Source organism: Marmota monax, unplaced genomic scaffold, assembly GCF_021218885.2.
Source record: "Marmota monax isolate L192 unplaced genomic scaffold, Marmota_monax_Labrador192_F-V1.1 WCK01_AAM20220418_F8-fsc00022, whole genome shotgun sequence".
In the NCBI taxonomy this organism is placed as follows: domain Eukaryota; kingdom Metazoa; phylum Chordata; class Mammalia; order Rodentia; family Sciuridae; genus Marmota; species Marmota monax.
In genome coordinates this window covers 24946515-24961460 of record NW_026695215.1, presented here as the reverse complement: position 1 = coordinate 24961460, position 14946 = coordinate 24946515, and the positions used below count along the sequence as shown (strand labels likewise).

General features: G+C 40.1%; 1 non-coding gene across 1 annotated transcript; it reads right to left on the bottom strand.

Annotated features, from left to right (window-relative positions):
• Positions 1-12127: 12127 nt before the first annotated feature.
• On the bottom strand, positions 12128-12199 carry Trnav-cac (transfer RNA valine (anticodon CAC)). The gene has a single exon. It is a non-coding gene; the product is annotated as a tRNA-Val (tRNA).
• Positions 12200-14946: the final 2747 nt, after the last annotated feature.

Sequence of the window (14946 nt, the reverse complement as noted above, 5' to 3'; positions counted from 1 at the left end):
TCACTGAGTTATGCCCCCAGCGCTTATGATTTTTTATTTTGAGACAGAATCTCACTAAGTTTCCCAGATTGGCTAGAACTTGTGATCTTCCTGCTCCAGAACCACAACCTCATTCCCATTAACTGAAGTTTGAATAAGTCCTAAAGGTAATTCTGATGCACACTCAGGCTGGGAAAATGCTGGTCTAGGAAAAAGAAAGGGCTTTATTTATTTGCTGCTGCATGCTCAGAACTTAGATGTCTAATACAAACAGGAACTCAATAAATATTTGTTGACTGGGTTCTAATCCCATGTAGCTGGATTAGAGGTGTGCACCATTGTGTCTGGCAGGGGGAACTTTTTTTTTTTTAATTTTTGTTTATTTTTTTAGTGATACATGACAGTAGAATGCATTTTGATATATAATACATACATGGAATGTACATACATCAACCATATTGTCTATTTTTTTTAATGTTGCATAATTATTACAGTCTTTTTAAAATTTATTTTATTTTTTAATTTTTATTTATTTTTTTAGTCATACATGACAGCAGAATGTATTTTGACATACAATACATACATGGAATGTACATACATCAATCATATTGTCTATTCTGCTTCCCTTCCTATCCCCCCTACTCCTCCCCTCCTCTCCCATCCTTTCTCTCTATCCAATCTAATGTGACACACTTTTTTTTTCTTTTTTCTCATTACAACATCATATATGTATTCTGTATAACAATGAGGTTCTCCTTCCATCTTCTGTGCAACTCCCCTGGGAATTTTTTAAAAAGATAAGAACAGAGCTCAGTGTACTTCTGTCATGAGTGAGGTTGGGGGTTGAAGCAATATTTGTACCAGGCCAGACAGGAGGAGATACAGGTTTAGTCTTTTTTTTTCCTACTTCTGTGGTGTAAGATTGGTAAGGCACTCAAACTCTGAGACTCAATTGCCCTGTCTGTGAAATGGGCCTGAAGCTGGGAATCTGGAAATTTGGAACAGGACAGGTCTTCCATCAGCTCATACTGGCAGAAGCAGGCAAGGTTGGTGCCTCACACCATATCTCCTGAGTCACCTCCACCAGCAGAGCCCAGACAACCTCATCCTGATAACCTGCCACAATTTAAGTTTGTGTCCTGTGCTTTTCTTTTGCTTACCTAGAGCTTTCCATGAGGTTAGGGGAATCTCCTGGGTCTTCTAATAAGCCTGACCTGAAATTGATGCCTTTAGGTGCAATCCACCATTAATGAGAACAGGAATCAGCAGATAGCTGTCTCAGCCTTCGGATCATTCTAGGAGGCATTCCATATGCTGCTTTGGAGGTTGTCATGGGATCAAGCTCTCTTTGCTCACAGCAGCAGCGATCTCAGTGCCACAGCTTCATGGCAACATTTCTTCCCTCCTGTCTCGTACTCCCTGCTTTATGCCGGCTTCCTGGGATCATCTTCCAAATATATCACCTGCCTCCACATCCCTGTGTCTAAGTCTTTGCTTTAAAAAATTAACTGGGCTTTTCACAAGCCATCATCATCATCATCATCTTCATCATCATCATCAACAACAACAACAAAATTGCTGCGTGAGGATGCAGCGCCAGGAGTGCCCAACTGACCAGCAGAGGGCGCGCCGAGTCTGTGTCCTTGGGCTGTAACCATGCCCAGCAGAATGAATTCTCGTCCAAGCGCTAATCAGAGAGACAAACAGCTTTTTGCTCTTTCCTCTGGTGATCAACTCTTCTACTCCAACTTTTGAATGAGCTCTGCAAAGGGGCTGACATCTTTTGTGTTCAGAGGCCTCAGCCAGAGGCTAGAATTTGCTGGAATTCAGCCTTTATCCTTTGGATTAAAAAAAGACCTGCCAAGAAAACCTTGCCTGTGGCCTGCACCATGTAGATCAGAGAGATGAGCTTAGTTGCTGATGGGTCACGTGGCCAACTCATCTTCTCATCTCTGCCCACTGGGCAGGAGTTCTTTCTCTCAGCGGCACCCAGCTCATCTTACCCTCCTCCCCAAACACACAAGAAACAAAACAGCCTTCAAAGAACAAAGCATGGAACACTTTCCATTTTAAAAGGGTTATTTCTGGGCAGTGGGGTTGTGGGTGATATTTCTCTTTTAGGCTTATCTGAATTGTTCAGATTTTCTATTAATATTATGAAATGTGTATTTTTTTGGTGCAATGTAAAAGGTTAAAAATAAATCCAACTGCACAGATAATTTGTGAAATAAATGAATCATCCAAGCAGCTGAATATGGAGATAACTGAATATATATGTAACATAGGATTATATATAATCATATTCTTATTTCATTCCTCAGTTCTTTGTCAGATTCCTAGAACACTGCGTAGTTGTTCAAATTCCTCCCCCAATACTGCCATTCCCCAATCACACAGCAGCTTTACAAAAATGAGTTTTAATCTTAAAAACTCAACCCTCTGCCAAAGAACAAAGTCAGAAACCGAGATGAAATGCCTTTGCCAATGGGATAAAACTGCTCTGGAGGAAGTATTTCCTCAGTGAGACGTAGGAACGTAGCAGGTGTGATTTCCACTCCAGAGCATTTGAGTTTCAGAATCACAACAGCAGAAAACACCTATGTAGCTGTTGACAAGTGCCAGGACTTGTCCTAATGCCTTGTCTTGGTCAACTCATCCAACTCCACAGTGACCCTACAAGATTGGGGCTATTAGTCTTCTTATTTTAGAGATGAGAAAACTGAGCTACAGATTAAGTAACTGGCCCAAGGTCACAAGGTCAACAAAAGGCAGGGCTAGTATTTCAACCCAGAACAGTCTAGCCCCAGAGTCTCTGCTCTCAATAACTATTCTTGTTTTCTCTTGGTACTTTTTTTTTTTTCCCCACCATGTGATAATCTCTTCTGAAATTCCCTCTACCTGGTTGACAGGGCATTTAGCCCCAGTTGGGATTGGGATTCTCTCCACATCTCCACATGATTAAGTAAGTATCCTCGGCTAGAGCAAGGAGGGGGTCCTGGGCTGTGGCTCCATGGGTCCATAATGGTGGCCATGCTCAGAGTTGGTTTGTTCTACTTCATTTCCAGCAAACTGGAGAAATGGTCCTCTGTCTGGATTGTACTTCGGAGTTTCTCTCCAAAGGCCCTGATCGACCGGGGCTCAGTATACACACAGAGTGTAGGGTTATGTCCACTCTAGGGATATTTGTTTCCATTTTCAACCCCACATAATGAATGGCCTTTGTCACATTTTTTTAAATGAACAGCCAAATGAATTCTCCTCAATCGTGCTGAAACAGAATTTTTATTTAATTCTTTTATTGACTGGAAGTATGTGTGGGGGGATTTTAGTGCTCCTGTCAGGGTGGGGTTAGAGAAGGACATACTGAAATAACAACATGAATATGTTTGTAAATTCCTTATCCCATTGTAAATTCTCATGAGCCAACCTGTGAAGGAAACGAATCATTTCCAGTCTAGAAGTTAGAAAAGGTAAGACCTAGAATCACTTAGGGATGGTTGTTAAAAAAATACCCAAACTCCACTTTGAGGTCAGGGAATCACAATTGCCGGGAGGATTCGATGCATGTTTGAGTTTGAGATCCTTTGGTTTACAGAGTTCAAAAATTTTTGTTTTAACTACAAACTGGCATTCTAGTATTGAAAACTAAAAAACAAACAAACAAACAAACAAAAAAACCCAGCTAGACAATTTATGAAGTCCATCAGTCCATCAGGCTAGCCAGAAAAAACCTTGTGGATATTCCCCAGTGGCAAGGATATGGGATGTTTCTGGGTTTACCCAAGCAGTATCCTCTGAGGGAAGAGCAGAGATTTGAGGTTTGGAAAAAAAAAAAAAGCTGTTAAGCCAAATTATGTAAAATTTGGGAGTGAAGTAAAAAGGTGATTGCCTGACATTTTAATGCCATGCTAGAGTGCTTTCTAATAAGCCTGCCTTAGGGCATTCTGACTCTTAGGGAATGTAATTTTCTGTGACTTACTATTCACAATTGATTAGAGCTCATTTGTTTTACAGCTCTAAAAAGTTAAGATTAAGTTGCATTAAACTGAAAAAGGAACTTTTTTTTTTTTTTGGTCCGGTAGAGAAGATAACCCCAAAGATTAAGGTATTGTTGCCTTGTAGGAAATTAATCAGTTTCGTACCTGGCTTAGCATTTTAACTTTGGTCAGATTCTTCTGCTGACCATATAAACCAGGTTTCTCATATCCTCGTAGAGATGCTCTTTCCTGCATTGGGTTAAATCAAACTTTGACATGTGTTTATTATCTATTCATATGAGAATTATGATTGTTAACAATCTGAAAAGGATGCTTTCACAAAGTATAGGTCCAAGGAGAAAGCTGAGGCAAAAACTGGGGAACCCCTCAAGGGAACCAGAGTTAAACTGTCTAGGAACAGCTTGAGAGGTGGGAGTTCTAGAAAAGTTGAGTGAGCAGTTCTTCATAAAGGTCACAAACACAATGGGGCTGTCAAGTCTCACTCTGGTGGATATGGTCCTACTGAGGTGGACCAGGATGGTCCCGGTACCATCCTCACCTGGGGAGAGGAAGGAAATGCTTATCCCTTTTCTTCATGGCTGCTGGTAACCTATTTCCCAAAGACCCTAAAGAGAGATTCTGAATCACAGACTACATTTATTGCATCATTCCCTATTTTGTCTTTTACACCCATGAAGGACTTGTGAGATGTGGTGGCTTGCCTCTGAGATTGTGTCACAGTCTGGTTTTGACACGGTTTTGATTAAACGCATGCAGTTACAAACGTTTGACTAGCATTGCCTAATTCATTCTATTAGGTATGACTTTAATAGATCTTTAAGTCATAGAGTATTATAACTGTAACCAAATCTTAGGAACTCTTGAGTTTAGCACCAAATCTTCTCTTTCTAGCCTTAATAATCACTTCCCCTTTTGAAATATCTGAACTCATGTATAAACTTCCAGGCTTTGATAGGTTGAATAATATTAATTCCTTGGTTAAATCACATTATCTCTGCCCATTTATTTCCTTTCTTCCTTCCCCAAGATCATCATTTCTTCATCTGCTATTCTCAGCCCTCCCATCAGTGAAGATGAGAATGAAGATGCTCTTATTCAAGGCAAGAAGAGAGAGAATATAAAGGGATAAAAGTGAGTAGATGTGACCAGTTAACCAAGAAAATGGCCAATTGCTTATGTATTCCTTGGGCAAATCGCATCACCATTTGGAGAATAAGGGGGTTTGACTAGATATAATCTCCAAGGTTCTTTCCAGAGCTAAATTCTATGGACATACAAATATTTTTGCAGCTGGGTATTGTTTTTGGCTTTAGGATTCCTGGCAGTAAAAGGAAATAGGAAAAGCTGTTTAATTACATGGTGTCTCTGGTCTGACAAAAGAAGTGCAGGCTTGCATCTTTAAAGATGGAGTAAACACCAAGTAAAAAGCAAAATGTGGGACCCCGGAGAGACTGTGAAATTGTACCTATGCAAAAGTCATAGTGATGATTCTGGATTATGAGTGACCGAAATTTAAATTGAATTAGCTTAAGCAGATGAGGTAATGTATCCACTCTCACAAATAACACTCCTCCAACAAAAACAGAAACAAAATAACAAAAGTGAAATTAAAAAAAAAAAAAGTGGAAAGGGCAGGATTCAAGTAATGGAATGTCTTCAGGATGTCACCTCTACTTTCTTCTGTATTTTGGGTTAGGCCGTCCCAGTGAAACCATTGAAATAGGAAACTTCAGCACACATCTATAAAGTTTCATAACCAGAAATGTTGGGGGCAGGGGAAACCCTAAGGCAAGACTCTGATTGGCTGAGCTTGGGTCACATGACAAATCTTGGGCCAGTTGTGATGTGTAGATGAATTCTGTGACAGCTCTCAGTGGAGCCTAGGGTGGAGGTTTCCATTCAAGTAGAGTTGCCACTCAAGGCAGGCAAAGAGTAAATGACTCATCTGGTCATGGTTGCTCCCTTATTTTCTACTGTATGTTCAGGTCTGCTACATAAATTTGCTCTCCTCAAAAGCTCATTATTTCTTAAAAGCCACCAGTTTTTTGTTTTGTTTTTAATTCTGACTTAGCTCCTTCCTGAAGTTTACCTGCCCAGCCTTTGGTGTCTATCTTTAAGTGCTTTTCATGGCAATGCCTAGCAACCTTCCTGTAAATAATCTGTGCTGCACACAATTTGGCTAGAGGTGATAAAAGTCCATTTGATTAAGACCATCAAGGACACACTTGCCATTCAACAAAGTTAGATTAACTTGTTGACCGAAGGGGACCTCACACTAGAGAGAGATTGTGGGCACCTCGCCAGACAAAGGAAGATGCAGGCTTGTCATATTTAGTGAAGAGTGAGGTTTAGATAAAATTTGTGTGCCAAACAAAACCTCAAGAGTCATAGACTCTTTTAAAAGCAGTGTGTGCCAGCTCAAAGCAGGGCTGTGTACAAAGGGATTGATATCAGGCCTGGGTTGAGATGAGAACACAGGGTCCTGTTTCCTTGGAAACTACAAAGTTAAGATAAATGTGGAATGCCATGTGCAAAACCCTTATCTGAAGTTCTCCACCTGGGGTGGAAATTGAGGCTGTTTCTATGTGTTAAAATGACTTGGATCCTCCAGGCAAGAATGAGGTGTTTCATTCTCACTAAATATGATTTCTAACAGTTGAAGTTTCTGATGGTATATGATTTTAGAAAACAAGTTTTCTCATGTCCTTTTGTTAATTAATGGAAGTTTTTCTTTTCTTTCTTTCTTTTTTTTTTAAAGAAAAAACAGCTTCAGAAGAGAAAATTCATCTTCTACTCCTCAGATGTGCACTCCATCACGGTCTTCCCTGATACAATGCATGGCTTTTTTAGTCTAAATACCAAGAAGTGATGTAAGGTGTAAATCTGTGCTGCACACAATTTGGCTAGAGGTGATAAAGTCTATTTGATAAGACCATCAAGGTCACACTTGCCATTTAACAAAGTTAGATTAACTTGTTGACTGAAGTGGACCTCACACTAGAGAGATTGTGGAGTTGGAGGTCTTCTGGAGGTGATTCTTTGTTCATTTAGTCACTGTACAAATATTGGTTGAGATCCCCCACCATGTGCCAATCATCGTAAAGGAGATATCACTTCTAGAGCATTTCACACCCTATTAAGGGAAGCCTCTCTGAATTAAATAAGGCCAGTATACCTTAATGAGGCCACTAATGAATTTTGACATAAATGTTTGCAAGAACGAAGGAAAAGGAGTCATAGACTCTGATCTAAGAAGTTTGGTTCCACACCCAGTAGCACAGGCTATGGGAGGTTCTGAGAAGAGCATGAGTGGGTACTTTTCTGAGCATGCACACAGGACCCCCAAGTTCACTCCCCCTACCCCCGCCAGTTCCAGAGCTTGCCCACAGCCTCACTTCCCAAGAGTCCAATCATCCAGCCTCTCAGCCTGAGATCTTTCCCTACTGAAAAGGAACTTACTTAGCGGGCTCACAGGGCGGTTTAGAAGTGCCAGGGATTTACCCCCACCCGAGAGGCAATCCTCGACCACTAAGGGGTAGCAGTGTCTCTCACTGGGATGATTCTGAGGGTCTTTCTACAGTTTCTCAGATGATTTCTAGCAGGATCGAACCCTAGTTGCCTACAGAGGTAGCAAACACCATAAGGCACACGTTTTGACTTTTGCTTCTTGGGGTCTGCTTTCCCTGTTTCCTTGGGTCCCTTTTCAGACACACCACTGATGCCCTAGTTCTTATCTCAGGGTCAGCATTTGGAGGCAACAAAACTTTTAGACTTTACAGAAAATGGCAGGCTTCTCCCTGAGAGAATAGCATGCAGAGACTGGAAACGTGGTTGGAAGAGCAGGAGAGGAGACAGAGGAAAGTGGTGAATGCTCTGAAGTACTTGTGGAAGTGAGGACTCCGCTACTTAACCAGGGTCAGTGCTGGAGATGTCAAGACCTTGATCCTGAAGTCACCTTGGGATCCACACTGCTCCTGAGAGCCCTGGAAGAATAAAAGGGAGACTAGAGGAAGGGAATGTTGTAGGGGAGTGAAATAGAGGGGAGATCGTGGCTCCCTGAGCACAACTTTTTGCTGAAGAATTTTGTGCATGATAACTTATTTCCCAGAAGGAATCAGAACCTTTGGTAAGCAGTTATGTTTTTTGACTCTATGCTGAGTGACTCTACTTCCAAGCAGCATAAAAATTTTGCCCCTGTTATCTCCACATGGATGTAGGACAGAAGAGGTTGGACACCCAGTTTTATTGACTGCAGGGTTCAGAAGGCTACTGCCTAAAATATTCTCTGGACCAAGAATCTGGAAATTCTTTCAACTTTATACCCAGTGGTAGTGGTGGTGGTGGTGGTGTTTTACATTTTTTTTTTTAGACTTTACATAAGTCTATATAAAAGTAATTTCTTTTTTCCCCCCACGGCAAACTTGGCATTTACAGACGAAGAGGAAGCTACAAACCACAATGCCCTCTGCAGAAGATTTTGCTGGTAGCTGATATCCTGTGTAAAAAGCTTTCTGACAAGAAGAGGAACTTATGTTACAAATATGGTGGGGTTTTTTTCTTAATTATGGTAAGGGTCTTCTGGGTGGGGATCTCTAGGCTGCTTTAACATCATCAATAATTAAGGAACAATTGATAAAGAATGAACTAGCTTTATCTATATCTATATCTACATCTATATCTACATATCTCATGGTGCTGGGGATTGAACCCAGGGCTTTGTGTATGTGAGGCAAGCACTCTACCAACTGAGCTACATCTCCAGCCCTACCCTATCATTTTGGGGTTATCTTCTGTGTAGGAGGCTCCTTAGATTTTTCTGTCAAATTTAACAAGCCTGGAAAATATGGGAAGCATGAATCCAACTCTGTTAATAATAGAATGTCTTTCTAGTGATAATTTATTTTGGGAAACTTTATTTGACCTCATTTCCTCAAGTATTTATGCCAGAAATGAAACAACACTGCATTCCAAATATGAACCCTCCAACCCTGAAGTAATAAACATGTATGCAAAATGAGGTGGTGATGGTAGCTGGAGTGGCAGAAATCCCATACAGCACAGCAACTCAACATGGCCACACAGAGAAGGGAACGAAGCACCTTGCCCCTACCACCGCATCTCCCCAAGTCAAGATCAGTTTGGAACCAGGACAGACCTCTCCAAAGGGAAAAAGTAAACAGGAGGCCCCAGTGGTCCCAATCACTGCACAGACACAGTCTTTACTTCTGGAGAATCCTGCACTCCATACAGGCCTTGAACCCAGCCTGGGGGGCCACCTGGAGTTCCTGAGGTTGTACTACTCCAGGGAAAGAGTCTAAATTGCCCCCCACTGTGCATGAACCAAGCTCCTACTATGGTAACAGAAATGAGCTGAGCATATGACTGACTAACTGGAAACCCAATCTCAAGTGCTCCTTGCAGCTGGTATGGCTAGTGACAAAACTCTGATTAACAGAACGTGAGCAGAAGTGATGTGACAACTTCAGCCCTTCCTTGCTTAGGAGGATGTCCCTGGGCTTAACTTCTACTGGCTGCCCTGTTGATAGTTGTAGGAATCTTAGATGCCCTGGGTTGGGTATGCATGTCTATATTAGCGGGTCCCTGAATGACTGTGCTAAGGAAAGCCTCCAGGTGACTGGGAATACCCACCTTAAATTGAATGATGTGAGAGAGAAACAATTCTCTTTTTCTAAACAAAATTATTGTTAGGTTTCTTGTTATCTTAACTCATGCATACACACATGTTAATACTAATATATTTCTTTTGAACTACATCCTGATTGCTAATCTGATGCATATGGTCCAGTTTAGAGCATCCAAGATGAATACTGACTTCTGCCTAAGTAAATGTTATGCACACAGGGAGTGTTTGCCCTTGTGTAATTCATTAATTTATCTATTATTTTGGTGGTGGTAGGGGTACCACCAGGGGTACTCAACCACTGAGTCATATCCCCAGCCCTATTTTTTATTTCATGTGATCCTCCTGCCTCAGCCTCACAAGCCACTGGGATTACAGGTGTGCACCACTGAGCCCAGCATTAATTTATCTCTGTAGGCATCCATCCATCCACCCATTGTACATGTTGTGTTGAAACCCAATATATGTAAGTCTCTTTGCTATGGGATATCTGGGGGACTTGAGTGACTAGAAGATGAATGATACCCAGTACCTGCTCTTGAGAAAATACAGTTTAGAAACTGTATGAAATGAAAAACAAAATATTGAGGGGCTGGGGTTGTGGCTCAGTGGTAGAGCGCTCGCCTAGCACATTTAAGGCCCTGGGTTCGATCCTCAGCACCACATTTAAAAAAATAAATAAATAAAACAAAGGAAAACAAAACTACAACAACAACAACAACAACCAAATATTGAAACAACCACAAAATATTGAAATAGGGATAGGGATAATTGTGATGAATTTTAATTCTTGGGAATTTTAATTAAAATTGAAAAGGCTGGTTTCATTTATGTTACTTCATTATTATGATTTTTTTGAGAATGTTCTTCCTGGTTTATGTTTTTGTATTCGTTTTTAAGACCGGTGTTTACAGAGTGAATGAGCATTTTTATTTAATGGCAATAAAGCATGGACGAGTGCAAGCAATGTTGTCAGTCACCATAAACACATCCTTTTCTCCTCCCCTTGCCCCCCTTCCATGGCCCCAAGAGAGTATTAAATGCTAGAAAAGCTGATTTGTCATGGTGCCCTTGAGCCTTCCTGTACTCTAGGGAATTCCCAAAGCTCAAACAGCTTCTTAAGTGATGAAGACCAGAAGGAAAAATTGAAAGGACCAGCCTCGAAGGTTTTGCCAGGTAGGAGGAATTTTCTTTTCTTAGGGATGGTTTTATGGATGGGCACTCTTTAGTTTGTTTCTATTTATTTTTACAAATGCATTTCATATTTTTCATTAACCTAATGAGAGAGACAGAGACGTGGAAGTCTAAGTATACATATGAGAAAGAGAAATGAAAGACACAGAAACTGAGACAGGGATAAAGACACAGAGAAGAGAACCTAAAAGAATGTCTGTTAGATACACAAGAGAAAGAGAGTGACTTTTTACCCCTAAAGTGAAAATTGTGGTAAAAAGGGATCTGAAACTCTCTGAACTTCTGCTGAACAAGAAGAAATGAAATATTTTGAGATGAACTCAGAATTTACCATTAAGGTGGAAAGGGGAACTCAACTTATGGGGATTCAATCATATTTCATGAATTATTTCATTGAAACAAAGCTTTGGGAGATTCAAAAAATTGGAGATGAGTGTTAGAATGGTAAGGCCAAGGGAAGAAAAAAGCATTGAAAACTTAATGAATGAACAGGCTTAGTGGAGACATAAGACCCAGATAAAAAAATGACTCTCCTTTTCAGAGCATTCCCAAGAGTAATGGGGGCAATTTGAGTTAAAAGTAGAAGTGGTTTTCTTCTGTTGAGCTTACAAGGATTTGTGTGATTTGCCTATAGCTTCCCTTTCTACTTGACAGCTGTATACATTTTTGATAAATAAGTTAAATGATAATTTAAGTTTTGTATGAAAAGTTCAAATGTCACTTGGCTGAAATCTCAGCTATTTGGAAGGTAGAGGAGGAAGTTTGAGGTTGGATTGAGCAACTTAATGAGATCCTTTCTCAAAAAGAGTTGGGGGGTAGCCCAGTAGTAGAATGCTTGCCTAATATGTACAAGGGCCTAGGTTCAATCCCCAGCACTAAAAAAAAAAAAAAAAAAAAAAAAAAAAAATTCAAATGTGCAGCAAATTAGAGTTCACAGATAATATTCACCATTCAGATTCTACCATTAGCACTTTCATGGAGGTGTTTTATCAGCACTCTATCTATGTACAATCCATTTTATTTTTCAATGCATTTTTCTCTTGAGATGGAGTCTCACTATGTTGCCTGGGTTGGTCTTGAATTCATTGGCTCAAATTAGCCTTTCTGTCTCAGCCTCCCATGTCTGACTTTTAATGGTTTTAAAATAAATGATACACACTAGTATACTTCTCTCTCAACATTTCAGCATATTTATAATTTACTAGCATTGAAGAAAATTTTATATGTGTGTGTGTGTTGTGTGTGTGTGTATATATATATATATATATATATATATATATATATGTGTGTGTGTGTGTGTGTGCGTGTGTGTGTGTGGTGGTACTGGGGTTTGAACCCAGAGCCTGTGCATGTGAGGCACACACTCTACCAACTGAGCTATATCCCCAGCCCCCAGAAAATTATATTTTTATAAAGAACTTTAAGAAAAGTTAATATGAGGACTGGGATTGTGGCTCAGTGGTAGAGTGCTTGCCTAGCATGCATGAGACACTAGATTCCATCCCTAGCACCACATAAAAAAACTAAATAAGCATAATAAAGGTATTGTATTCATCTACAAATAAAAATGTATATTTGAAAAAAGAAAAAAGTTAATGTGAAATTGATCAGAATTGGATTTGTTTTTGGTGTGGCACTAGAGATTGAACCCAGGGGTGCTCTACCACTGAGCTACCTCCTCACTCCTTTTTTTTTTTTTTTAATATTTTGAGTCAAGGTCTTGCTAAGTTGTCCAGGCTGGCCTTGAACTTGTGCTCCTCCTGCCTCAGCCTCTTGAGTTGCTGAGACTGCATGTGTGTATCACTGTGCCTGGCTAGACTTAGATTTTATGTATAATTTTTAGGTGGTCAGGGTAGATTTGTTTACATTTAAATTCATTGAACAAACAGAAGTGGGGCAAAAGAATAAAATATTGGATGTTACTTATCTATAGACTCCATAGGAGAAAAAGTTATTACTCTTTTCTTCTATTTTGTATTGATCTTTAGAGGCTAAGAAATAAGCCCAAACTACAGAAGGGCCCTTTTAAAAATTTTAGGCTCTGAATATGTAGCCCAGTGACCTTTGGAAGCAGTCTGCCCTCATAGAGTTCTATCTGGTAATTTTGGACTCTCAGGAATGAATTTTCTGGAAAACCCTGTGGAAGTATTTATTTTACTACTGGCCAAGAGTAATTGAGCCCTGTCAACATTTTGCAGAAACAGCAAATATGGCACATTACAGGGACATGAGAAGTGAAATGATGAAATCAGTCTGATATTTTGACCTTAAATATTCAGAGCCCCAAATTGTAACTTCCTTTAAAAAGATCACACAGGAAATTGTTTTCCCAGACATTCCAAGTTAATCTTGTGGCTTATGTTTGAACAACAACTCACTACCTAAATGAATGTTTATGGCCGTTTTAGAAGATTCATCATTACAGGCACATCTTGCCTCCTTGGACATGGGTTACAGTCACAGACTGAATCCACTTTAGATTTCTTTGTGGTCTTAAACCAAGTCCCCTTAAAATACTCTGCTTGTACTCTAGCTTACTAGTTTCACAGATCCACCAAGTGTTTTGTGCTATTTGTTCTGATTATATGTACATATTTTTTTTTAATTTTTTTTTAGTTGTAGGCAGATACAATATCTTTATTTTTATTTATTTATTTTTATGTGGTGCTGAGGATTGAATCCAGACCTCATATGTGCCAGGCAAGTGCTCTACCACTGAGCTACAATTCAGGGGCATTCCACCACTAAGCTTTAGCTGAGGCTGGCTTTGAGCTTGTGATCCTCCTGCCTCAGCCTCCTGAGCAGATGGAATTACAGGCATGTGCCACTGTGCCCAGCCTTCTGATTATATTTTTTATACACAAATTAAAAGTATAATTATAATTAAAGTGGAAAAGAGAATTCAATAGGATTTGATTCCTCTGCTTAACCAAAATAATGGTTTAGGGTAAACGGATCCTCCCCAAAGAACCTCTAAACCTTTGCTTAGAATATTTTAAGGGGCTGGGGCTGTGGCTCAGTGGTAGTGCACTTATGGCATGTGTGAGGCACTGAGTTTGATTCTTAGCACCATGTATAAATAAGTAAAATTAAGGTCTATCAACAACTAAAAAAAATAAAATAAAAAAGAATACTTTATCTTAAGAAAAGGAAGTTTTTCTATTTTTCTCCAACAAACAAATTTATTTAACAGCTATTTGTTGAGCACCTATGATGTGCTCATCCCTGGAGATACTTTGTGGAAAACAAAAGGATTCATTTTGATGTGTGTATTCCAGCTAGAGGTGAGGGCATGAGCATGGATCATTAATAATGATCATGAAGAATATCATAGAGAACGTGAGAAGGTGGTAGGGAGAAAGGAAAAGCAGAGCAGAGTAAGCGGGGCGAGGTATATTGGGAGAATGAAGGTGGGTAGCAATTTTGGACAGAGTGCTCAGGGTGAACCTTACTATAAGGGTGCCATTTGAACAAAGGCCTGAAAGGAGGAGAGGGACTTGGTTGTGGAGTTATGGGGAAGAGATTCCAGGTAGAGGAAACAGCAAGTGCAAAGACCCCAATACAGGAGGTGTGTCCAGCTTGTCTGAACAACAGCCAATAGGCCAAAATGATCTGTGAGAGACAAGTCAGAGAGAAAACTGGGGGCCAAGTCACTTAGCGTCTTGTAGGCTAAGTTGTCTTTTCCTCTGGGGGTAAAACAGGAATCCATTGGAAGCCTTTGAGCGGAGTGACTTAGATTTTAAAAACATTTCCCGGGATGTACGTTGAGAATAGACTTCAAGGACAGAAGGTGGAACAGGAGGAGATCCATGGAGATTTTGCAGTCATTAGGCAAGAAGGATCATAGTAGCTTGGCTGAGATGTTTGCAGTAGAAGTGATGAGAGATTGTTAGTTTCTGGGTAAGTCTCTTTGAAGGTAGAGCCCACAAGATTCCTGACATGTGGATATAGGGTGTGTATGAGAAAGGAGTAATGATAACTCCATGGTTTTTGGTATGTAAATAAATGACTGTATTGAGAGAAGTTAAGGAAGAAAAAAAAAGGGGTGTGAAGAATGAAGAGAGAACTGTTTCAGGCACTGCGTAATAAAAGTTAGGAAGACAGAGTCTTCACAAATACCAGTTACTCATTGAA